We start from the raw sequence: 26213 nt of genomic DNA on the forward strand, positions 1-26213 counted from the left end.
GTACTTTCAAAGGTCCAATGTTCTGCTAATAGGTCTGGCAGGCTTTTTCACTTTGAAGTTAACTAAATCCTCTTTGGAGGAAGCAGAGTTACAGAACAGGGATAGGAAGAGATGAGTAGGTGGACATTCAGACCCAGTGGTGCCCCAAATTTTTGGGTGCCCTTTGCAGCTCCATGTTCTGCATATGGGTAACGATGGCCCATAAATGCAGTTGAACATAAACTTGGATATGAAAACCAGCAACTCCAAAATAATGATTATAACAGGAAGTATAAAGATAAATGAATTAATTTACATATTTTTACTATTAGATTCCAGCTAACGCACTGCATTTGCAAATTAGAGATTGACAAGCAGTTTGATTGTTGCTTTTTCATTAATCTAATACACTGCACTAAGCAGTGTTTTAGTAGCAACCACTAATCTAAACTGATAACCTTGGAAATAGCTACATTCTTTATTAAAATGTGTATCCACCCTTCAGGGCATAATGTGAATTTCTTGATTTTAAGACTGTCAAATATACAGTGATGTTATCAGCAAAGTCAGTAACATGCGTCTAGGAGCTAATTCTCAGAAGAAAGACATAGCACTGCCTTATATATTAACTAGAAAATTTACCCAGTGTTTTTCAGGTTGTTTTTTGGAAAATAAAATGTAAGTGTACATTCTTCATTTCAAATATTGCTCTGGGGTTGGGGTTGGGGATGAGGATGAGGATGAGGGGTTCAGTGTGCAGGCTCACCCAGGAACAGAGGACTACCCCAGCCCTCTCATATCACAGAGCTTGGGGCCAGGTGAGAAGCACCTCTCTAGGGCCGCTGCAGCTTCAGCAGGCCCAGCTGGGGCAGGGGTGTATGTTACCTGGCTGGGACAGGTGCAGGGTTGTCTGCCCCCTGTACCCCTCAGCCAGAGTGGGGAATGCAGGAAATTGCACTTTCCTCTCACTTTTTCAGCTGCCCCCCCCCTTTTTTACCAGCACCAAAATGCAGTCGCAGACCCTTTAATTCCCGGGCTGCTCATCCCCCTCCCCTGCCTAAGCCGGCGCAAGCAGAGCCTCATGTCCCAAGAGGCCTTCCGTCGGGCGCCTGAGCCAGGCCTCGGGAAAAACAGAAAATACCAGACATTTTAGATGTCCGGTATTTTTTGAATTTTTTTACCGGACGGAAGGCGCAAATACCGGGCTCTCTGGATCAATACCGGACACCTGGCAACCCTAGGTTCAACCGCACACCTACATATACACAGCACAGGCCTTCAGCTAGTGTAATTATATTAAAGAGAGTTTATTCCAGTTTAAACCTGTAAAGACTTGGCCCAACAATTTTTGATATAACCATGCATTTAAAATTCATTTGAGCTCAAAGTTCAGTATTCATACGTGCTAAATGTTTTCTGTTCTTTTTGTTTTATATACATAACAGTTACATTTATATACACAATTGTTACAACAGCTCATATAAAATTCTTATGTTAACAGAAATCAGCCCTGCAGTCTGCAAACAGGCAAGTTTTCCCACTGATTTCATGGGAACTAGATCCAGAATAAGCAAAGTTCAAAACCATCAACAGCACAAAATTTTTGTTGAAACTGCAGTATCTCAGAAACTAAATTTCAAATTACTTTCTAGATTTTTAAAAAAATTTTTGGATGTGTGAATGTCTTCTTTATGTGTGGTGTGAGAACATGGAGCTTTAAAAACCCATAAAAAACAAATAACAGGAAATTTGCTTAAGCTGTTATTAAAATCTGTAGTTTGCCACAGTTGTGCATTTCTGGAAGAAGAATTTCTAAATTCTTAGATTCTGCATCCACACTCAGTGGATTGAAAGCAAGACTGCTAGATACCATTGTGGTATTTCTGTAATAGCAATGTCATTCAAGGACATGCAGACACAGAAAAATGTTTTTTCTTTTAACATATTGAGTTTGGTTTTTGTTTTATTATTGCAGCGATGTGAAAATATGCAATTATATTAATATTTGAAAGATAGCAGATAAATCTTCTCAATATCTCCTGCACAAAGCTAAGCAATAAAGCAGCAATGCCTTGCACTATATGTGCCTATAGTTTAATTTCCTACATCATCAGGGTAATTCTGCTCTTACAATATACTCAAACAGGTGCCCTATAGAATTTGCTGTTCATTATTAGAAGTACTGCATGCTCTACAGTTCACAAATATCTCAGGAGACTTTTATTTGGCACACCACAGACAAATAAGCCAAGAGTACTGGTGGACCCCTGGGGTAGAACACACCTGCACCCTGCACACCCCTTTGCTCCAGGAGGTGAGAGAAGCTTTGCCTCTTGCTCTTCTTGCTTTCCTCTAGCACTGTGGTCCCCAACCCGGTGCCCGCGGGCGCCATGGCACCCGCCGGGCCCTTTACATGCGCCTGTGGAGCAATCTGGGCTGGCCCCGCCCCTGGGCATGTGGCAGGTGCCAGCCCCGGGCACATGGCCAGCCCCTGTCCCGGGTTCGCCGCGCGTGGTGGTGCCGACCCTGACCCCCGCCCCCGGGTGTGCCGCGCGTGCCCTTGCTGGCCCTGGCGCTGGCCTTGGCCCCGCCCCCGGTGGCGCCACGCCAGCCCTGGCCCCGGCCCCAGTCCCAGCCCTGGCCCTGGGGGCGCCGCGCGGAACCTGGGCAGCCCATGTCCGAGACTGTGGCACATGCCGGTGCCGACCTTGGGCATGTGGCGCATGCTTGGCCCCGCCCCCAGTCACGTGGCCTGTGAGCGGCCCCGCTCCCATACGCCCCGCCCCCAGGTGTCCGGCAGCGCCAAAACGTTGGGGACCACTGCTCTAGCACAGTGGTTCTCAAAGTGCAGTCAACAGGCCTCTAGTGGTCCACGGCCACCTCCCAGGTGGTCCACAGTTTGAGCTCAGCCCCCCCTACCTCCCCAATTGATTTTTCTGTGGGTCAGTGGCCCCCACCCAAAAAAGGCTGGCTACCCCTGCCATAAAAAAAGAAAACATTGAAACCTTTTATGTTGGACATAAATTAATATTTTACTTTATTTAAAATTAAGTTTGATAAACTAACATGAGAAAGTTAAAATGATTAACCTGTTTAATAATTTAAATTAAACCAGTCTCCTTAGCTGTACCACTAGCAAAATGGCTCGGGGGCAATTACATGATGAACGGTGAATTTCCATTAGCCACTGGTAGTTCATGGAAAGATTTGCATTGAGCCAGGTAGACCACAGGCCAAAAAGATTGAGAACCACTGCTCTCGCAGCTACATCAGGAGGGTGCTCCTGATCATGCCCTAACCCTCGGTCTTCTAGACATCATATCAGGTCCTTGCCCTGCAAGCCTTCCATGTCACCTGAGCTAGCTGTATGACATGCAGCCAGTTCACCTCTATGCTATGTCCAGGAGCAGCCCGAGGCGGGGTGCGGCAGCTGGTGCCACAGGCAGAACATGTGATCGGCACCCCCAGCCGCATGGCCGTCAATGGAGTGACATCATCATCGGGTGCCCCAGGTGCCCCGTGACGTCATCATCGGGTGCCATTGAATGTGGTGCCCTAGGTGACGGCTGAGTCGGCCTATAGTCACGGGCCGCCCCTGGCTATGCCTAAAAAACATGCATATCTGCTCCTGCTGCAGGCTACCCACTTGCTCACCTTCCTGTCCCAATCTGACATCAAGAGGAGAGCAAGGAACCCCAGTGGGCCAGCATATATTCTGCTGTGGTTCCATGGCCTGGGGGACATTAGTTAGTGTTTCCTCCATGGAGTTGTGAGTATTGGCATGGACGTGGAATGCCTCACAAACTCCCCCTACACGTGTGCCTTCTGCAGCAAGAGGTAGATCTTGATGCACATCGAGATAGGGTGCATCAGCCCCTTTCCCGGCTCCTTCAGAACCTCTTACAAAGGTTCCTGCTCAACTTTCCCCTGCCTCCTGATCTACGAACACCCTATTTGTGGGCCCACAAAGCTTCAGGATCTTTCCACCAACCTCCTCAGGGTGTTGGCCAAGCTGGCCATCATACTAAGAGGGTAAAACTGGATGGGGGAGTGGGTGCTCTGGGATTATGAAGCCTATTTCCATTTCGCTGTCTGATCATAGCTCCAGGGAGAGTTCCTCGGGCCGTGTCCACTGACTCCTTAGATGTCTTTGAGGAGCAGTGGTCGCTGTTCAATTTCTAGGTTTGTCGTCTCCTTCTGGTTCCCTGATGTTCAATCTTTGACTTCGCTAACATTTGTGCTTTTCATTTGTTGCCCTACATACTCACTTGTGGCCCTGGGTTATTGGTTCTTCTCAGTTAGCTGAAAGGTGGGGTTTGGGTGGGCCTAGAACTGTCTGTCCCAGATCTGCATATAAGAGTAACATGGACCATTGTTATCCTCTGAATGAAGACGTAATTTAAAATGAAAACGAAATGAAAAACTTGAATTTAAACTAACTTTTTTGAAAGGCAGTTTTCAAGCAACTGAAATAACTATTCACACAGGCTATGTCTACACTACGAGTTTTCTCAGAAAAAATATGCTAATGAGGGAGTCTTTTGCATGAGTCGCAATCTCATTCGAATATTTTCTGCCGATCCCTTTTTTTGCTAGGATTTTTGTGCAAAAACAAACAATGTGGATGTTTTCTTTTTGCGCAAAACCCCCTTTTCCTGCAAGATCCGTTGGGGCACAAGGATCTTGCGGGGAAAGGGAGTTATGCGCAAAAAGGAAATGTCCAAAGTTTGTTTTTGCACAAAAACCCTAGCGAAAAAAACAGATAGGCAGAAAATATGCAAATGAGATCACGACTCATGCAAATGAGTCCCTCATTAGCATATTTTTGCTGAGAAAACTTGTAGTGTAGACGTAGTGAAATGTAATCCAAGTTCCTCAAAATATTGGTATATTTTAAAGGCATGATGGGATTAAAAAAAAACCAAACAAACCAACATCTACCAACTCTCTATGCCCTTATATTACATTCCTTACCAGGCAATTTAAGTTTTACTAGAACCCTTCTGATGCAAAATGTTTCCCTTCTACACCCATCAGTTTTGGAGTCACCCTCTAGCTCCAAGCAAAAGCAACCTGCTTGCGGTTTAGTAAAAAAGACACCCACTATTGTGATCTTCTTCATTAACAAATAGATATTCCCAAGGTAATGCCACACGAAGCCTCAACATTGGCAGGTTCTTCCTTCAGAGCCTTCCTCAATCCCAACTCTGCTTGAGGGCTGCTCAAACCTACTTTATGGTTATGGTGAGCTCTAATGAGTCACACCTGCTTCAGCCTGTCAACGGGACTAAATTTGCAGCCATGTGTAGATTTCAAAAACTTGCCAACTAAGGCTACGTCTACACTGCGGCACCGACCCCAGGTGCGCAGCACGTGACTGATGCCGGCTTCTGTGCGTGCAGCGCAGGAGCGGCGCCGGCCCCGGGAGTGCAGCGCATGGGTGGCACCAGCACTGGGCACGCAGCGTATTGGTGGCCCCGCCCCCCCAGCGTGTGTGCAGTTCCACCCCCGGGCACGTGCGTGGCCCCGCCCCCGGGCACCCAGCAGCCCCAAAAGGTTGGGGACCACTGATTTAGAAAGACAAAAAGAAATGTTGAACTCGCAGTGAACTTCCATTAGAAGTAAATTTAAAATACGACCTGTATATTTAAGCAGAAATTCAAAGATATCTAAAAAATCTATAAAGTTATTTAGACAATCATCTCAGCAGCATTTTTCTCTTGTTTACCCTTTTTGTTCACAGTAAACTCTACTCTAGCTTTATGGCATTTTGGATTATTCAAACTTGAATGGAATTACTATATATAATATATAAAGGAGAATGTTTGTATGTTTGTGCGCTAATAACTTAGACACTATAAGAGCTACCGCAACCAAACTTTGCATGGGATAACCTTTTATCTAGGAGAAGGTTTTAAGGTACTGTGGGAGGGAAGAGATGAGAGACTGATGCCTCTCCCTGGGGCTGCACGGAGCTTGGCAGTGCGGGGAGAAGCAGCTTCCCAGGGGAAGTGGCGGGGACAGTCGTTCACTAAGGACGGTGGAGGGATAACCTGTCATCTAGGAGAAGATTTTAAGGGACTGTGGGAGGGAAGAGATGAGAGACCGACGCCTCTCCCTGGGGCTGCACGGAGCTTGGCAGCATGGGGAGAAGCGGCTTCCCAGGGGCCAGTCACTCACTAAGGACAGTAGAGGGACAAGGAAGCGGAGGGTGGGGTCAGACGCCGGTGACAGGCGCACGGCTCCCTTCCTCCTCCCTCCCCTCAGGTTCCTCACCTCAGCTATATCAACTTATATTTCAACAATATATATATATTGTCAACTTATATTGCAACAATATATACTGACAAAGCGCAAGGACAGTCACTTAAAGTAGTTGGAATTGATTTGGAGCCATCTTCCTTTTCACATCGACAAGTCTGTGTTGCATGTTCAAGAGTTGGAAGTGACAAAATTTGTACATATTTCTTAAGAATAATGAAACAAAATATAGTTTACAATAAAGTTTTTCATGATAACATGTAAAATTGGTTGTTTTATACTTTTGTATACATTTTAATCCCTATAGAACTCAATGCAACTTATCTACCATTCAAAAAACGATAATGGACTACTTTTTTTCTAAATTTTGTTCCTCCACTTTCCCGAACAATGCTGGGTAACTCCCGCTAATTCAAATATATATAGGCATCCTGATTCCTGGAACAAAGGGATAGATAATAAATATATAAGCAAGTGTCATCTTCTCATTCATTAGCAGTATGTCATATTACCAGAGCTTCCCTGAAGAGAGGATGTGACTTTGAAGGTGAAGTCAAACTGTATAAGTCAAATATTTTATTTTAGAAATTAACATTTTGTACTCTGCTCATGTGCAGGTACAAAACGAGACATACATTTCATGTTGTCTCTTGTCTTCAAAGCAGGAAGCCTGTGTAGACTAGTAATGGATTAAACTATTTGTTACCAGTACGAAGAAGTACTTGTGACTAAGATGGGAGGTCAACTCAATTATTTCCTGAGAAGCCCTTAGTATAAAATTACATTTGATTAAACTTTTAGATAAATCTCAGTGATAGAGAGGTTAGGGTAAGCACATCAACCATGACAATGACTGAACACTTACATTCCACGGGTAATGGATGCAAGGGTAGATGACAAATCATTCACTTTAATTTTAGACAATCATTCACTAAAATTTAAAAGGCTTGCTGATTAATTTTATTTTCTTAGATAGACTTTTGAGAGGAGAGCATCTGGCCACGTTCTAAGATGCAGAAATGACCAGAAGCCAGGTGTAATTAAACTTCTCTTCAGGTTCTGCTCCATGCAAATCTTCATAAATCTTGGAAAACTGTTATGTCAGAGTATGCATAGCATAGGCAGTCTACTGTGATGCAAAAAACAATTTAACACCCCAAATTGTGCAGGGACCTCTACTGAAGTCAGGAGAGTTCCTTAGGGTTTAAGTAAGAAGTAAGTTTGTTTCATTAGGTTTATTTATAGTGCCCTCTGGAATTACAGGAAGCTAAACTGGTCAAAAGTTAATTTTAAAATTGATGTAATCTTTCACTGTCAGAGCTTATTAATAAAAAATGATACCTTGTGTACAATACAGAGGGATTTCTGCAGACTTTGCTCCTCAAAATCATAATGGAACTCAACAAAAGAATAATTTATGTTTCTCTTACCATTTAAAGATAAGTGAAAATGCTTAAAATAATAAATCATAACTGAAAAAATATAGTAGTATTAAAAAGAGAGGGGCAAGTCACTGATCTGAACACCAGTAGTGCATTTCATATGACATATATAAAGAGGACACATTTTCAGCTCTGGCTGCTTCATATTGCCTGAGCTGTGCAAGCTAACCTCCAAAGGGGCAGCCAAAAGCTCTGAAAAACTGAGGGAAACCCTGGGGTACCATAAAGCTGACTAAATGCTATCTTCTATGTAAAAGGCATGTTGGAGGTGAAGAGGGACGCCCTGGAGGAAGAGGGAGGCAGACCACAGCTGAAGCCAGTCAGAGGGCACGCCTACACTGCAGGGCTAAAGATGAAATAAGCTATACAAATTGAGCTAAGTCAGCAGGAAGTCCAAGAAAGAGCACTCTTCCTCCGACTTCCCTTACACCTCGTACAATGAGGGTTACAGGAGTCGGAGTCAGAAGTCCTCCAGCTCGACATTATTTTGACTTTATGTCAAAATAATGGCTTGCTGTGTAGATGCGGACTATGTTATTTTGGAATAACATCAGTTATTTTTGAAATAACATTGCTGTGTAGGTGTATACAAAGGCTGCTCTCAGTTCCACCTGGGCCCATTTCAACCTGAAGCCTGCCCAGTAGGAGGGGAAGAAGAAAAAGTGATTTTGAGTATGATATTCCTACAATGCCATAATGGTGCAGCATAGGGACTCCACCTTCATGAGAGGCAGTGTCTATTTTGACAGGAGAAGCTGTCCTATCAACGTACTGCTGTCCAGGTCAGTGTAGCTCTGTTGCTCAGGGGTGCAGATTTTCCACTCCCCTGTGCAATGTAGTTATACCGACATACCTTTACAGCAACAATGGGCAACCTAGGCCAGCAGTTCCCCACCACCAGTCCGCAAACCGATGGCTGTCAGGCCATGGCGGCTACCGGAGATGAATCTGGCTGTTCATGGTGGCTCAGCTCCAGCAGCCGTGGTGGCTGATTTTGCCGGACAGCCGCACTGGAGCTGAGGTGGCAGCAGGAGGAGCCTCCCTCCCTTGACCCCCCCTCCTACCCAGGTAAGATAGCATCCCCCCACCTCTACCCACGGGGTCACAAGATGTGCTTGGGAAGGGAGGGCTGCAAAGCAGGAGGGAGTGCATGGGCTACCAATGGCTGCTCCCTCTGCCCACATGGCAGTAACAGGCACACTCCCTAGAGGGGGCAGCCTCACTCGGACGTGCAGGGGTGGGAGAAATGGGCAAAGGAGTATTGGGTGAGGGCATGATGAGGTCATGGGGCAAGAGGGTGTTGGCAGAAGTTGTAGGGTCAGAGGTCAAAGGGCATGGTGTGTAGGGTGGGGGTCAAAAGGTGTTAGACATTGGGGAACAAGGGGCTGGGCAGGGGTTAGGCAGACGGGTAACAGTTTATTTGCATATTTGCATATTCATTATTTACATAGTAAATCAAATGATGCCAGTCTGCCAAAAGTTTGTGAATGGATTTGCTGGTCCACGGTATAAAAAAGGTTGGGAACCACTGACCTAGACTAGTGAGTGGACCATATGAATGGCCCTCCATCTCACAGGGTGCAAGACTGTCGTAACCAAGAAGGTCTCCCGGTATAGAGTAGTTTTGCTATTGCACTTGCGTACGTAGAATTTGCGAGGTGTGCTGGTTGAACCGTAGTAGGGCCTTGATTGGATGCAGAGGGAGCGCATAGTCAATTTTAGGTACAATCAACATGCACCTTACTTCACATGCCCTTGATTTACATCCATGTCGCGTTAGTAATGCTGGTAGGAAAAAACCTGTATGATTGGAAACCAGCAAAATCTGGCAACCCTGTGGATAGGCAAACAAAATGTCTCATGAGCCACGCACTGAACCGTGATGGGCCACATGCAGCTGGCGGGCTGCTGGTTGCCCCCCACTGATTTATAGTGTAGATGAGGACGTAGGTGTCTACACTTTAGTAACCTAGTTTTGAATGATCATGTCGTTAACTAATACACAGGACACAGATGCCTGAAACCATCACGTCACACAACGTATTCAAAATTTACACTTTCAAAGTGCATGCATATATAGAGTCCTGCGCAGATACAAAGTTTGTATCCATATCTGCATCCATAGCTGCAAAAATGTGGATACCCATGGAGATACAAGCGATTATGCACAAATTTGCTGGGTCATAGACACACCTTTTGTATCCGTAGCTGTATCTGCAAAAATGAGCTGTGGATATCCATGTCCAGATCCACAGATGGGGATACCTGTGGATATAAAGTGGATATCCATGGATTTGCAGGGCTCTATACATGCATTCTCTTAATGATGTTGACCATCAAACACTTGACTTACCTTATTTATGTATAAAGCTTTTTTTTGGGGGGGGAGGAATGTTTTGCTTTGCATAAATAGCAAATTCTGATGTTCCTTTCATGTGATAATTTCCCAAGATAGTAGAAAGAGTCAGTTAAGAAAGGGTTCTATTTAGAGTTGACTAATCTCTCTCACATGTTCAAAGAGAAGATATATGTTTCCTTTGAAAACAGCTAAAAAGCGTAAATTAAATAGCCAAGAAAACAAGAAACAGCCCAAACAAATATAACATGAAGACAGCACCCACTGAGAGGATTTACATTTTGACCCCCGTTAGCGAACAGATAACTGCATCAGTCAATCATAGCAAATGAGATGGTGAAAGAAACTGGTTGAAAATATTGCGATTATTTGTTTGGTGAACTTAGCCTTTTTCTTCTGCTTGTGAATCATTTCCAAGCAAGTTGCAAGAGCTAAACAATTGAAGAATCCTTTGTGACAAGACACTTTCTTTTTATGGTCTGATTGTGAGCTAGTGGCTGTGAGTATTTGTGATTTGTTTTGGGCCAAGTAAATCATGTGGTGGTGTTTCTAGTTTCTGACTAGATTAGCTAAGCCTAACAAACAATGAAAAACTACTGGGCTACACGATACACTACATGCTTCACATCTACACTACACGCTTCTTGTTCTTGTGCAAAAGTCCACGGCAGTGTGGATGCTTTCTTGCGCAAGAAAGCCCTATGGCTAAAATGGCTATCAGAGCTTTCTTGTGCAAGAAACCCCTGTTGCCTGTCTACGCTGCCTTCATGTGGAAGAGCTCTTGTGCAAGAGGGCTTATTCCTCATGGGGAGAGGAATAACACTTGCACAAGAAGCCCTGTTTTCCAATGCTTTGCTGTAAATTTACTTGCTCAAGAATGCGCGTGCATTGTAGATCCTCTACAAGTTTTTGCTGTTCTTGCGCAAAAAGCCTGCAGTGTAGACATAGCCCTGGGGTTTTGTATCTTTCAGTGAATGGCTGAACTGGTGAAGGGAGCTGCTGTCACTCAGTTTAAGCCACTGCAAAAGGCAGCATGCAAGTCCTTTGCCTGCTTCTGTGCTTACTCCAATTGATCTCCTGCTTTACCATGACATCACTGAGTACTTCAGTGACCATCTAACGGGTGCCCATTTGGGGAGCTGTGGTAGGATTTTTTTTTTCACCATCTCTGCTTCTGTGGGCAATAAAAGAAAAAGTGCTGCTCTCCACTGGAAATTGTTCATGTTTTGCAAGCCAATGTTTCAGGAAGAAAATTATTTTCATGTTGGCCTCCCACTGCCTCTCTAGCATCACAGAATGTCTCTCTCTGCTGGAGAAACAATAGGAGGCAAAGAGGAAAGCAGCTTTTTCTTGAGTCTTTGGACAAAAAAAAATGCTGTCAATTTCAAAATTACAACAGTGGCAAAGTGCTTCTTTCAATTTGTTCCTTTCATTTTTGCCTCCTGCTGCTGTTGCTATTGTCAAAGCAGCGGCAGGAGGCAGAAATGAAAAGACTACTGCTGCCACTTGCCCTTGGGCAAAACACTGATAAGAAGAAACCCCTACATCAAAAAGAATACCAGAGGCCAGAAAATGGGGCTTGCACACCTTTTGTATACTCACCACAGAGAATCATAACATCACAATAACATCCAATCTGCCTCTACTCAACCAAAGTGATGGGGGTGCAATACATATTTAAAAACATTAACAATGCAATGATACATTGTTATAAAATTCATAAAATGCAAAAATAAACACAAACATCCCCTCCAGGAACAGGGAAAGAAAGGGAAGGAAATTACTAAAAGCAAACTATTGGGGGAATAGAAAGATTGGAGGAATTTTTTTTTAAGATGGACTCTGATACTGGGAGTATGAGTTTAGCAATATACAGCACACCAATTCAATTGACAGCCATGCAAAGGTGTGAAGGTAGAATCCTTAACAGAAGTTTGCTGAAGAACTATCATTGCCAAAATGACTCCAACATTTCAGATGCATCCAAGACGAAGAATGCTGGGAAGGCATAATCTGATTATGGTTGACCAAACCAGTAAGCTAATGGGCTACTGCAGTCTGAGCCAACTCCAAATAATGGACAAGTCCTGAAGAACGTAATTATGATAATCCAGTCAAGAAGTCACAATTTTTTTCAGTACTGTTCTGAAGGTTTTTACAAAATATCAGTTGCTCAACTAGAAACTAACACCTTCAAACCACTTCCAGCACATGACTTTCCATGAAAAAGGTACCACAGAACAATTCCCATCAATAACAGCACAGTGTAGATGGGAGGAGGAGGAGAGTTTTCCTCCTGACTTTTCTTCTCTGTGGGTGAGAATGCATCCCTTAGTGACAGCACTGCAGGAATCAGGGTGCAAAGAAATAGTGTATGGGGGTACTATTTATATGTATTTGTGGGATGTCATACTGACATTATGAAATCTATTTAGAAACGATTTATATTTTGCTGTGTGCGCCAGTAAGTCTTCTATTTGAGTTCACAAGTGTTAGGACACTATGTCTGTGATAGATTCAGCTTCTAATGTGTACTCTGCATTCTGTTCCTTCCTTTCTTTATATTTTTAAGGAAAGACACAGCCACAAAAAATATAAAAGTTGTCTCTAATGAATAAGTACATCCTCACTTGGGCCCACCCTAAAATTATGTGCACAATTTTTCCACACCTAAGCTCCTGTGCATGCCAAAGCTTGTATTTGTGCCCACAAACTGTATTTGTGAATTATTTAGTTACAGAACGTATGTGCAAATATGCATTTTGCTGGTGCAAAAAACTTGGGGTCAAATCCTCAGTTGGTACAAGTCAGCACAACCCCACTGAAGTCTTGACAGAACGTATCTGTATCCAAAAAAATCCGAGACATGGAGATCTGCATCTACATTCACGGATGTGGATACCCGCAGATCTAAAGCGTATAGCCACAACTTTGCGGGATTCTAGTTTCAAAATTTGTATTCACATCCAGATCCACAAAAATGAGCCATGGATATTTACCTCGACATCCATGGATGCAGATACTCTCAGATTTGCAGGGCTGTACAAATCTAACTATATCACTTACCTAGAGTCCTTAAGGGACACTTCTGGGAGCCAGAAATAAGGAGAGTATATGGACCCTCCTGTTATGTTGCCTGTGTCGGGGACCAATAGGTCATAGTATAAGAGGAATCCTAAAAGAGCTGGTTAAATTGGCTTTAAGGAAGTTTTGTGCTGTAAGCATAAGGCAAGGCAGGTGGATTGGAGCTGAAGGTCCAGACCAATATCCAGATACTGAAGCTTAGGAAGATGAGATGTTATTTTACATTATTATTTATGCAAGTTTTGAGGCTGTCTTACAGTAATAAAAGCTGAGTATATGAAAACAAATTTTACTTCTCTGAAGGGCTTGTAAAAAGAGTGGGGGGAACTAACTTTGCTTCATCTCAAATTATCTTTAAACAATGGATGTACCAACTGGGATATGGAGGAAGGCGCTAATGTAAGTGGCTATGAGATCACTGTTCTCTCCAGAAACTTTTTTTTAAAAAATGAGGTGCTTCTCCCTAAAACGGATCAAGCTAAAGCTAACTGACCCCCCCCCCCCCCAAAAAAAAAGCTTAAAAAGGCATAATTACATTTTCTGTACTAAACTGAGATTAATTTTATGAAACTTGAAAACCATATGGTGTGCTAGATCACATGACCTGCTTAAAAACCTCAATTTATTAAAAATCAAACAAATTAATTCCAAAAGCTTTACATATAAATTCTTAGGCAGCCAAAGAGCTTTCTAATCTGAGGTCAGAGATGTCCCTTACTGTTATCTGCATCATAGAAAATATTTGTCATTACATTACTTTAAGGGAATGCAGATAAAATCAGACTGCTGAAATCAACAAGAGCGAGCTGAGCTACTGTATAACCTCAAGGGAAAAAAATGCAACCTATTTGTATTGCTGCAGGGTTTCAATATTAAGAGACAGGTTTTTTTGTTTTATTTTTCGTGAAAAATTGCTGAGCTTTTCAAGAAAACAAAAATTGGATGCTTCACAGCATAACCCAGTTATTTTGCTACTTTGTCACTTGTGCCACTGTGCTTTCCATGCTATTACTGCCATCAATACTTTTTCAAGAGACAATATTACAGTGTTCAAAATGCTATGATTTCCTTTCTGGAAGCCTTACCTGTGCCATCAGTACAGATCCACCATATCCTCATATATCTTTACTAACACATACATATCTACTTATGTTCAAACAAAACTGACCACATCTAATCTTTCGTGAGAAAAAATAATTCAATGTTTGCATGTGGATTAGTGTGCTATAAAATAGGATATTGCTATACTAAGTTAGTATACTAATAGCTAGGAGATTCTCGGACACCATGCAAAGTGGGTCAATTTCTAGCCATATAATTCTGATTACATCAAAGAATTCGATCATGAGTTTCCTAATTCAACATACTTCAAAATAAGTCATATTCATATAAAAAATTACATTTAAATTATGGCTGCTAACGACCAGGTTATGATTATTGACCAAGAAAGATCAATAATTTTCTTCCAATAACCATGTGCTCTGTAATAGCAGAATTGTTTTATTTTATATGGATCTGTTTTAATGTTTATTATTAATTATCATTACCCCACAAAATGAGAAGACTATGAGAAGTGAGGGAAATTACACATATCTTTACCTAGGTAGGATCATTTCCTGTACATTAATCAGGACTACTAATCTGGACATAAAACATACTGCAAGGAACAGTCCTGCATTAATTAAGAGATGGGAAATATAGGAACCAAGCAAGGTGCTCTAAATTATAAGCAGTAAACTTCTACAGGCTCACATTGTACCCTTCTCCAGTATTCAGATTTCATATGGAATTTCATTTATTCTCTGGAATTCCTGATGCCCACTTAAAGGATTGCATTTGTGATAAACAATGCCCTACCAGCTTTAGGGCTCATGGAATAAATAATTTTGCATATTTCTCTCCAGAGAGAATGCTGCCCACATTTACTCTTCTAATTTCTTGACAAAAGCTGCAACACTGAAATGTACAGTAATATAGAAATTCCTGATAATAAAAATTATGGCTCAAATTCTCAATTATGTTAAGTCTCTTTTACAGCCTTCTAACCACATAGAAAGACTGAAATGGTCAGAAGCCTCCCTGAGAATAACCGGAGCTGCTGTGGAAATGGCATAAAGGCTCTACACAGGCCTTGCTCAAGCCTCACTATAAAAAGTAACAGAGAGGTAGCCGTGTGAGTCTGAACTGGGTAAAACAAAAAAAGCAGTCATGTAGCACTTTAAAGACTAACAAGATGGTTTATTAGCTGATGAGCTTTCATGGGGCTTTCATCTTTAAAGTGCTACATGACTGCTTTTTTTGCCCCACTATAAAGACTGAATCAACGCCATAGTTAGAATATATTGTACTATGGCCACGTTTCTCAAACTGTGGGTCCCGACTCCTTTGGGGGTCATGAGCAACTTAGAGGGGGGTTGCAGTACCACAAAGTTTGAGAACCCTTATATTATGGTATTCTCTGCTTCCCAGGGACTGTGAGGGGGGCAGTACCTCAGACTTAAATTACTGCTGTCAGGGAGACCTGATAGTCCTCTGCGTGGTTTCAGAATGGGAAGCATAAAAATGGGTTAAAGCCCTTCCCAGATCACAAAATAAATGAAATTCACTTCCATCATAAGATAGACCAAATTCATTTCTGTAAGTGGAGATATCTTCAGGTGCCCCAGTCACTAAGGCATAAAGGTTCTAGATCTAAAAAATAATTAATGGATGAGTCTGCATAATATAATTAGCATCAAGCTCTTCTATTGTGAGGTTTTAAATACAAAGGCCATGTTTCTGGGAATATTAAGGGGCCACAAACTGCCCTTAAGAGTTCTATTCTCTTTCATCAACAAGAGATGAACAAAGAAATGTGCATTATATGCACTATCCCTAATTTGCTCTAATAGCCAAGTATGCACATAGCTGATTTTTGTGTGTGTGTGTGTGTGTGTGTGTGTGTGTGCGCGCGCGCGCGCGCCAATGACCTTTTTAATCAAATGAAAAAAGAGGGCATTATTATTTTTAAAGACTTTCAATTACCACTGTCCTAATATTAACTTCCTAAATTTTCTTTTGCCACAGTAATCAAACTGAAATCTGTATCCTTTTTGTCTGGTTAGTTCTCATGCTAGGATTTAAATGGTATGTTTTGTTTCATCGTTAATAGCCTTCCTTAAACCTTTATGCTACTGTATGTAGGCATTCAATGCTATCTGATTGTTGATTATGGCTATAATAATTATTTAACTGCCTGCTGGATTAGTTCAAAAGAACATGCACAACCGTGGCTAACAAGGGTAGGGTCAGAACTACTACTTAAAAATAATTTTTAAATTAAATGTCGATCCTTTCCCACAGCCAGCTAGTTACATATTAGCATGAAGACAAAGAGCTATTCAGTATGAACCATATAATTGTTAACCCTGAAACAGCAGCTCAGGCCACTAATTTAAAGACTGAAATATTTCCATTGTGTTCTGTATATGAATTTTAGTGTTAAGCTATTATCAATTTGTAGCACCGTGGGTTTTTTTAAACTAAACATGAACATGAAACAAACACACAAACAAAGAACTTCAGAGACATTACAAGAGAAAGCAGACTTGACCCTACGGACAACAGACTGCTAACTAGAGTTTAAAACAATGCTCAGAAAACAAGAAGCAACACTGAGGCTATGACTACACTACTGACTGAGGCAAGAGAACTTGAAGTGAAGTTATTGGATTACCTGAGAGGAGAAACTAAGTCAGGGCATTGCAAAGCCACCCTCAGTCATGAGGGGGCACTCAGGACTCAACAGACCTCATTAAACCTAGCAACTTTCGAGAAAGTCGTTTTGGAAGATAGTTGGCCACTATCATGTTTGGAAGAAACAGATATCACTACTAAAGCCTGGTGATGGATGTGGAATCCCTGTACTATTCTACAAAGACTATATATTCCATCTGTTCGTCTGATAGTCAATGTGTGATTTGTCTGATGTGAATGAAGAGTACTTTAGGCAGCGGTTACTTGCAGATATGCAGGAATGGGGCATCAGCTTCAAATGCCTCTGATTAACACATAAAGGACAAGGCAAATGGTATTCATTTTTGAAGGTCTACTTGTGGCCATGACAGAGTGGTGCAATCTGGCTTGTAACCACAGGTGGGGGAATCCAGATTTGAAATACAGGCAGTCCCCGGGTTACGTACAAGATAGGGACTGTAGGTTTGTTCTTAAGTTGAATCTGTATGTAAGTCGGAACTGGCGTCCAGATTCAGACACTGCTGAAACTGACCGCCAGTTCTGACTTACATACAGAATCAACTTAAGAACCCCAGGCATCCCCAAGTCAGCTGCTGCTGAAACTGATCAGCAGCTGATTCCAGGAAGCCCGGGGCAGAGCAACTCTGCCTGGGGCTTCCTGTAGTCAGCGCTGGTCAGTTTCAGCAGAAGCTGACTTGGGGACGCCTGGGGCAGAGCAGCTGGGGTGCTACTGGACCAACCCAGCAGCACCCCATCTGCTCTGCCCCAGACGTCCTGATTCAGCCGCTGCTGAAACTGACCAGCAGCGGCTGAATCAGGACCTGGGGCAGAGCAGCTGGGGTGCTGCCGGGTTGGTCCAGTAGTGCCCACGGGAGCTGCAGGACCAATCGGCAGCGCCCCAGCTGCTCTGCCCCAGAGTCCAAAACAAAAGCCTGGTCTGCTGGGGGGGGGGGGAGCACACTAGCTGCGCCCCCCCCCCAGCAGACCAGGGACACGGGGAGCAGAGCCGCAGCGGCAGCGGGGTGCCGCGCCTCTGAGGCTTTGCCCTGGCAAAGCCTCAGAGGCGAGGGACCCCGCCGCTGCTGCCGCTCCAGTCTGGGTGCCTGTGGTCTGCTGGGGACGGTCCCCAGCAGACCACAGGCCCCCGGACTGAAGCCGCAGCCGCGGGGGGTCCCACGCCTCTGAGGCTTTGCCAGAGCAAAGCCTCAGAGGCGCGGGGAACCGCCGCTGCTGCCGCTCCAGCCTGGGTGCCTGTGGTCTGCTGGGGACGGTCCCCAGCAGACCACAGGCACCCTGACTGAAGCCGCAGCCGCGGGGGGGGGGGGGGGTCCCGCGCCTCTGAGGCTTTGCCAGAGCAAAGCCTCAGAAGCGCGGGAACCGCTGCTGCTGCCCCTTGAGACCCGGTGCCTGTGGTCTGCTGGGGACGGTCCCCAGCAGACCACAGCCACCCGGACTGAAGCCGCAGCCGCGGGGGGTCCCGCGCCTCTGAGGCTTTGCCAGAGCAAAGCCTCAGAGGCGCGGGGAACCGCCGCTGCTGCCGCTCCAGTCTGGGTGCCTGTGGTCTGCTGGGGACGGTCCCCAGCAGACCACAGGCACCCTGACTGAAGCCGCAGCCGCGGGGGGGTCCCGCGCCTCTGAGGCTTTGCCAGAGCAAAGCCTCAGAGGCGCGGGGAACCGCCGCTGCTGCCGCTTCAGTCAAAGCGGCAGCAGCGGCGGTTCCCCGCGCCTCTGAGGCTTTGCTCTGGCAAAGCCTCAGAGGCGCGGGACCCCCCCGCGGCTGCGGCTTCAGTCCGGGTGCCTGTGGTCTGCTGGGGACCGTCCCCAGCAGACCACAGGCACCGGGTCTCAAGGGGCAGCAGCAGCGGTTCCCGCGCTTCTGAGGCTTTGCTCTGGCAAAGCCTCAGAAGCGCGGGAACCCGCCCGGTGCCCCTGGTCTGCTGGAGACGGTCTCCAGCAGACCAGGGGCACCGGAGCAGCTTACGAACGGGGCTTTCTCGCCCCGACTTCCGGGGCGAGAAAGCTCCATTCGTAAGTGCGGATCCGACATAAGTCGGATCCGCGTAAGTCGGGGACTGCCTGTACTGAAACAAGGAACCCTGGGGTAGTTAAAAAGACAGCCCCCCAAAAGACAAGGGAGAGGGAACAGGGAACAACAGACTGCTGGCGAACATTTCTGGAGACATCTGGATTAAGCTACCAGAGATCATAAGACAGACAGATATACATTTAAACCTTTTAATGTGCTGAGTCCCCTTTCCTGTTTTACTATACCTGCGACGATCAGGAGCAGAAGAACCAGGTGGGAGGCAGTGTACGATAACACCGCTGCAGTGGAAATATCCTGGGGCCCACTCTGTTTCCACTGTCAGGCATGCTGGGGCACAAACTGAACCGTACTACACAGGGCTCTGTGACTGCTAGGAACAGAGGCAAGAGCAGGATCTAGAATGGACTGGAGAAGCTGCCACAGTGCCAAGATCAGGCTAGGAAGAGGACAAGATCAAGGGTGACTGGGCAGGGCCTGATGCAGCTACCGCTTGCAAGACAGACACTCCAACCACCCTGCTCTGTCTCTGATGCTCTCCTCCCTTTCAAAACAAGTTTGCTTTGTTTTCGAAAGCCTGTCGTGGGTCACCATTTTCACCTCTGGCTCCTGAGGAGAAAAACTGCTAACATTTGAACTCCTGATATATGGGTAGAAAACTTGTGGCTTCCAGCCTGAAAGAAATGAAAGTGCAGGGTCCAACATCTTTTTGGATGCACTCAGAAAGACAGCAGAGGGGCCGAAGGCACAGCTAGACCTGGGAACTGTGACAGTCTTAGTCGGGGCTTCTAAGCATCTTATATTCTAAACTATGCGACAGAGTGTTCCAAACTCAGAACGGAGGGGGGGAAAAAAGAGATAGTCTAAACAGTTCTTTTTAGTCCAACATTTAGGCTATGTCTAGGCTGCAAGCCTCTTTCGAAAGAGCCTCTTTCGAAAGAGCCTCTTTCGAAAGAGCGTGTCTAGACTGCACGCGGAATTTCGAAAAAGCAAGCCGCTTTTTCGAAAGAAAGCACCCAGTGAGTCTGGATGCTCTCTTTCTAAAAAGCCTGTTTGCTGTCAAGAACGCCTTCTTTCGAAAGAGCACTTTCGAAAGAAGGCGTTCTTCCTCGTGGAATTAGGTTTACCACCGTCGAAAGAAAAGCCGCATTCTTTTGATTTAATTTCGAAAGAACGCGGCTGCAGTCTAGACGCAGGTGAAGTTTTTTCGAAAAAAGGCTACTTTTTTCGAAAAAACCCCTGAGTCTGGACACAGCCTTAGGATTCAGTGAAACCCTCACAGTAACAATGGCCAGAGATATGAATCAGAGACTACAGAAAGGACTGATTTTCCACTATGTTACAAAAATGGAAAATTCCACCGGCTTGCAAGAAGACCCTACTTCATAGTTCTAGAACATACAGTGACTAAAGAAAAATCCCTAAAATCTGCATGGAAACATTCCAAAGATACCATAGTAGATGCCCAACTTAAATGTATACCCCAAATTAAAAAACACAGTAAGAAAACAAACAAACAAGTGCCTCCATGGTTTAACAACCAAGAAAAAGAAGCAGTGAGAGATTAAAAGGCATCATTTAAAAAGTGGATGTTAAATCCCAGTGAGGAAAATAGAAAGGAGCGTAAAATCTGTCAAATTAAGAGTAAAAACATAATAAGAAAAGTCAAGAAATAGTTTGAAAAGCAGCCAGCCAAAAACTCAAAAAAAAAAAAAAAACATTTTGCTGTTATTTTTTAAGTACATCAGAAGCAGGAAGCCAGCTAAACAGCCAGTGGGGCCCTGGATGATCAAGATGCCAAAGGAGCACTCAGAGATGATACGGTCATTGCAGAGAAACTAAATGAATTCTTTCCTTCAGTCTTCACAGCTGAGCAGGTTAGGAAGATTCCCAAACCTGAGCTATTCTTTTTAGGTGTTAAATCTGAGGAATTGTCCCAGACTGAGTTACAGGAGGTTTTGGAACAAATTGATAATTTAGCTATAACCACTCATGAAAGAGATCTTGGAGTTATTGTGGATAGTTCTTTGCAAACATCCATTCAATGTGCAGCAACAGTCAAAAAAGTAAGCAGAATGTTAGGAATCATTAAAAAAGGGATCTAGAATGAGACAGAGAATATCTTATTGCCTCCATATAAAACCATGGTATGCCTACATCTTGAATACTATGTACAGATGTGGTCACCTCATCTCAAAACAAGATATATTGGTATTGGAAAAGATTAGGAAAAAGGCAACAAAAATGATTAGGGGTTTGGAACAGGTCCCATATGAAGAGAAATTAAAAAGACTTGGATATTTCATCTTAGAAAAGAGGAAACTAAGGGGGGATATGCTAGAGGTCTATAAAATCATGACTGATGTGAAAAAAATGAATAAGGAAAAATGATTTACTTGTTCCCATAACAAGAGGTCACCAAATGAAATTAATAGGTAGCAAGTTTAAAACAAACAAAATGAAGTTTTTCTTCACGCAGAGCACAGTCAACCTGTGAAACTCCTTGTCAGAGGATGTTGTGAGGACCAGGACTTTAACAGGGTAAATTCATGGAGGATGGGTCCATCAATTACTATTAGCCGGGATGGGTAGGAATGGTGTCCCTAGCCTCTGTTTGTCAGAGGCTGGAAATGGATGACAGGAGAGGGATCACATGGTGATTACCTGTTCTATTAACTCCCTCGGGGCATCTCCTACTGGCCATTGTTGAAAGACAGGATATTGGGCCAGATGGACCTTTGGTCTGACCCAATATGGATTTTCTTATGTTCTTATAGGCTTGCATGATGTTACATTGATGGGCAAGAAGCAACATGGAATTGTATTTAACAGGTATCTAGTAATTTACAACACGATTCAAGCTTTATTATTTCAGTTTTAAGAAGAAAACAATGGGAAGGAACATGTATAACAACACATAGAACTTGATTAAATATCTAATCCATAATTCAAAATGGAATTTATGCTACCATCGTCAGCAATGATATATATATATATATAATAATTTATTACTGGGCTGTAAACACAGAGATTATCTATCTCAGAATCAGCACAATCCAGCATACACAAAAACCAGATCTACAGTTTAGTGTAAATGTACATGGTGGGGGGTTTAATTATCTCACCAACTCCAAGTATAGCCCTCAGAAATTCCACCTGAAAATCACTTGACCAAAAAACACGTTTAGTGGCTGGTCAAAGTTAGAGCACTAGTTTCTCTATCCAACATAACACAAATGTTGCATTCTAAGAAGTGAAACCCATTCCACCTGCATACGGCACAGGTCACCTATCTCTTGCAGAATGTGAAATAAAATCCATTTTCCTTGGTGACTAGTGGGCAGGCTTGTTATCTGGCTGCTAAGTCAGCCCTTGTTGCAGTGCGTCCATGCTAGCTCCAAAGAACATTGGGGTCACTGGATCTTCAGAAATGCTGGATCTGTGTTGGCCTACTCTCCTGGCTTTCCATTGCCATAACTTGGCCAACACAAACATCTAATCGTACTGCTATTCTCTCTGTGGAACCAATTCTTCAGCATTCCTTCCATATAGTCCCCTGTGGAGCTTCAGTGGTCCAGAAAGACTTGTGTGGGCCCTCCTCAGCACTGGCCTAATCATTTATTCACTAATCTGTCTCTTTAATCCTATACGCTAAAGTTCTACAATACGTATGCCACTTCCCCCCCCCAAAAAAAGAGGGGAAGAAAAGCAGAATACTGAAGAGAAACTCAAGCGGTGAGCCAGACACGCAACAATACATTTGTATTTCTTTAAAAAAAAGAAAAGATTTAAGGTTTTTCCAAAAAGGAATTACTGACTCAGAAAAACATATGTTCTTCAGAATAATAAATCAAAATCCCTTCTACATTAATCTAATTCCACCAGTGGCAGTTAAGTAGTCCCCTAAGTAATTTAAACTTCCTTATTTGAAAAAAAAAATCAACACCCCCACCACCACCGCTGTGGGAATGTGTGTTGTGGAACAAGTCAGTTATGATGTATTTCTCTGTTTGCAGTGAATAGAAATAGGTGTTAGTAGCCTGCCAGATTTTAGCAAGCATTCTACTTAGCAAGCAAATAAAACACTCAAACATTAATAAATTTACCTAGTTTTCCAACCTGCATAAAGCCCACACAAGGCACTGTAGGTATCAGAGGAATTACAACTCCAAATTAGAAACGTGGTCTCAGAAGAAGCTGAGCTGAGAAATGACAGGATTGGTCTGACACAGATACTGCACTTTAAAAGATTACAATGATTTCCTTTCATATGATACTTTAGTTTCCTAAACCACTTTGCATACAAAACAAAGTGGTAAAATATCCCAGCTTGGGTTGCTGTTAATTTGTAGATGCTGAAATAACTCATTTGGTTTTTGTTCAAAATGAAAACTCGTATTTGACAGAGTTGGAAGGGTCGTCATGGAAGATCTAATCCAGCACTTTTAAACAAGTACACTCATTTCACATTATTCTTTCCATAATTCTTAGCTAAATTTGCTTCAACCCCTCAAAATTATAACACCAACACCATGGGCAAATTTTTTCACTGACTCATCATTCTTACTGATGAAACATCTGATGCTGCAAGTTGCAAAGCATCTTTAATCATCATTCACTTCAACAGAAATGGAGGACATTCGATATACTATGAGAAGTGCACAGCACTTCTCAGGATTAGGCCTTAATAAATTTGATTATTTATGCATTCATCATCAGTCTCCTTCACAGATCCTTTAGGAGAACAATGAAATGTTCTGAGAGCTTTCCATACAATTGGGCTAAAAGTCTGTCACAAAGTGAAACAGATTAATTTTGATCTCTTTATGACTTCACTAGAAGCTCTACCACCTCCCACTTTTCACAAGGCCAAAGTGAAGAGTTGGATAGATTAAACATTCAAATCTCAGTGAATTGATTTATTGCATATATGCCCACTGAAGACACACTTCTACACATCTTGTTATATGTAGCTGGCAGTACTGTTTTTCCAAGTTGTATAAACACACATGGCACCAAGTATTTATGAAGAAATAGTCTCTTCTTAATTTTACCAGTTAGCTCAAAAAGTTCTTGCTCTTTTTCAAACATGGTGCATAAGTACTGAAGGGTGAAGGTCAGCCTAATTGCCCCTGACAACGAGGTATCACTGTTGACAGAAGTCCCATTTCCCTTGCTGCTGTTCAACAGCATGACCCAGTTGTGATTTAAGATCAAGGACACCTAGGGAAACTAGAGTTACACAGCACTAGAGAATTTATTAGGGCTTGCAATTTCTTGCGAATCTCTTTTCTTCAAACAAGATGTTCTCTACAAATAGCTCTTTGTCTGGAGTAATTATTTGGGGATTAGGAAGAGCTAATAAAACCCTGTTGGAAGGCTGGAAGAATCTGAGATGATAACAAGGTTGCAATGTGCCTGGGGGAGCAGAGACATCTTTCTGATAGCAATTTAATCAACCTTGATTAAAAGAAACATCTATCTGTGCCTTGTTCAATATATTTTGATAAAAGTGTACAGTCTGACCTCCAGGCAACCTATTCTATCAGACCCCTGGACTGCCAGGTAACCTACTCTATCAGACCCCTGGACTGTACACCCTATTTCCTCCACTTTTTTCAATCCTGAGAACCAAGGAAGGCTGTGATAGTACCGTACACTTGATAAACAAAATGGTGCGAGTGCTTCTAAAACCAGAAAGAAGAAAATCTTCTTGAAATACATAAACTGGCACTTAAACAGACATCCATGGACAAGACCAGCTATTCTTGAGAATACCTTTATTTATGCCCCATGAAAACCCACTGACCCCAACAGGATTGTACAGGGAATAACAATTACATTAGATTAGGCCAGGTCTGGGCAAAATACGGCCCACAGGCTGAATATGGCCTGCCAAGCCACTGGATCTGGCTTGTGGATGCTGTGGGGAACCCCAGGCAAGCTTGCCACTAGCCTCACCCCATCTACATACTTCTCAGAAACATGGCTGCCAGGCAGTTTTTCTTTAAAAACTGTGAGTCTGGAGTGGAGGGGGAGAAAGCTTTAGGAGCTGCTCCCACCACCAGCACAGAAACTAACCAATGGGAGCTGCCTGTTTCAATAACAGGCAGCCAGAAAGCACAAGGGGCTCCAGAGCACATGGCTGCAGCCTGTGCTGGGGCGGGACAGGCAGCAGTATTCCCTCTAAGCTGTGGCAGCACAGCTTCACAGGTGATTAATCAGTCCTGCCCAGTCAGAGGCTCAGAGCTCTGAGCATGGGAGCTAACTGACTCACTGGGCGGTGCTGATTAATCACCTGTGAAGCTGTGCTGCCGCACAGCTTAAAGGGAACATTGGCAGGGTGAGCCAGGCAAGGGTGAGCAATACCCCTGATGTGGCCTTACATAGGTGAATCACTGAATTGTAGCTCCCGTACTAGAGATGACCCCACTCAGGGGAGCTCCCTGCTACCCTGCGCAGCTGTCTTTCCAACAGAGGCAGCAGTGCACAGTGGCAGGCGGACGCCAGTCTGTGAGGGGGGCCAGCTTTAAAAAACTATATAGAGGCAGCAGCGCCGAGTGGCAGCAGCCCCTGTCCTTGGGGGTCTGAGCTCTCCTTGAACAGAGGCTACTCTGAGGAGACCCTATCCATGTGGAGCTAAGACTCCCAGGCCTGCTGTGGACAGAGGCTGCTCTATGGGATGCCGGAGAGGCCCCTGTCCCGACAAACCTGGGCATACCACAGACAGAGGTTGCTTCACAGCAGCTTCCCCACTCTCTCCCCCATTGCTGTCTCTAAAAGAGGCAGCAGCAGTTGGGGGAGGGGAAGTGGCACCACAGAGCCAGTGTTAGAAAAGCTGGCTCCGGCGCCTGCCTTTCCCCTCCCTCCATTGCCTCTGTAGGAGGCAGCTGGGGGGTGCAGGGCAGGCAGGTCCACGGAACCAGCACACGTGGAGAGCTGGTTTAAAAGCCAGCTCCCCGCGCATATTGGCTCCTGCCTGCCCAGCTCACAAACCTCACTGCTGCCTTTCTATCAGAGGCAGCAGTACGGAGGTGGAGGGACAGGCAGATCCGGTGCTTGTAGAGAGCTCTCTTAAAGTCAGCTCCCCACAGACATTGACTCCCCCCTCCTCCACCACCTTGCTGCTGGAGAATGCATGTAGTCAACAGTATTAACCTAGTTTAGGCTTACTGGTTAATTGTGTAGTCGTCTACACACTGACATTCTTATCCCATACTGGACAATGGCTGTTGATGGTTGTTTGATACCCATCTGGGCATAAGTTACTTTGCTTGCTTTTGTATCTGGGGAACTAATAACTGGCCTATTC

General features: G+C 44.0%; 1 protein-coding gene across 17 annotated transcripts in view; it reads right to left on the reverse strand.

The window, feature by feature from the left end:
- The window catches only part of DAB1 (DAB adaptor protein 1), a 772627-nt gene that overhangs the window by 122536 nt on the left and 623878 nt on the right, over window positions 1–26213 (reverse strand). The gene's annotated exons all lie outside the window — the stretch shown is intronic.

The sequence above is a fragment of the Pelodiscus sinensis genome, chromosome 9 (genome assembly GCF_052426305.1).
Source record: "Pelodiscus sinensis isolate ZL-2025 chromosome 9, ASM5242630v1, whole genome shotgun sequence".
Taxonomy (NCBI): Eukaryota; Metazoa; Chordata; order Testudines; family Trionychidae; genus Pelodiscus; species Pelodiscus sinensis.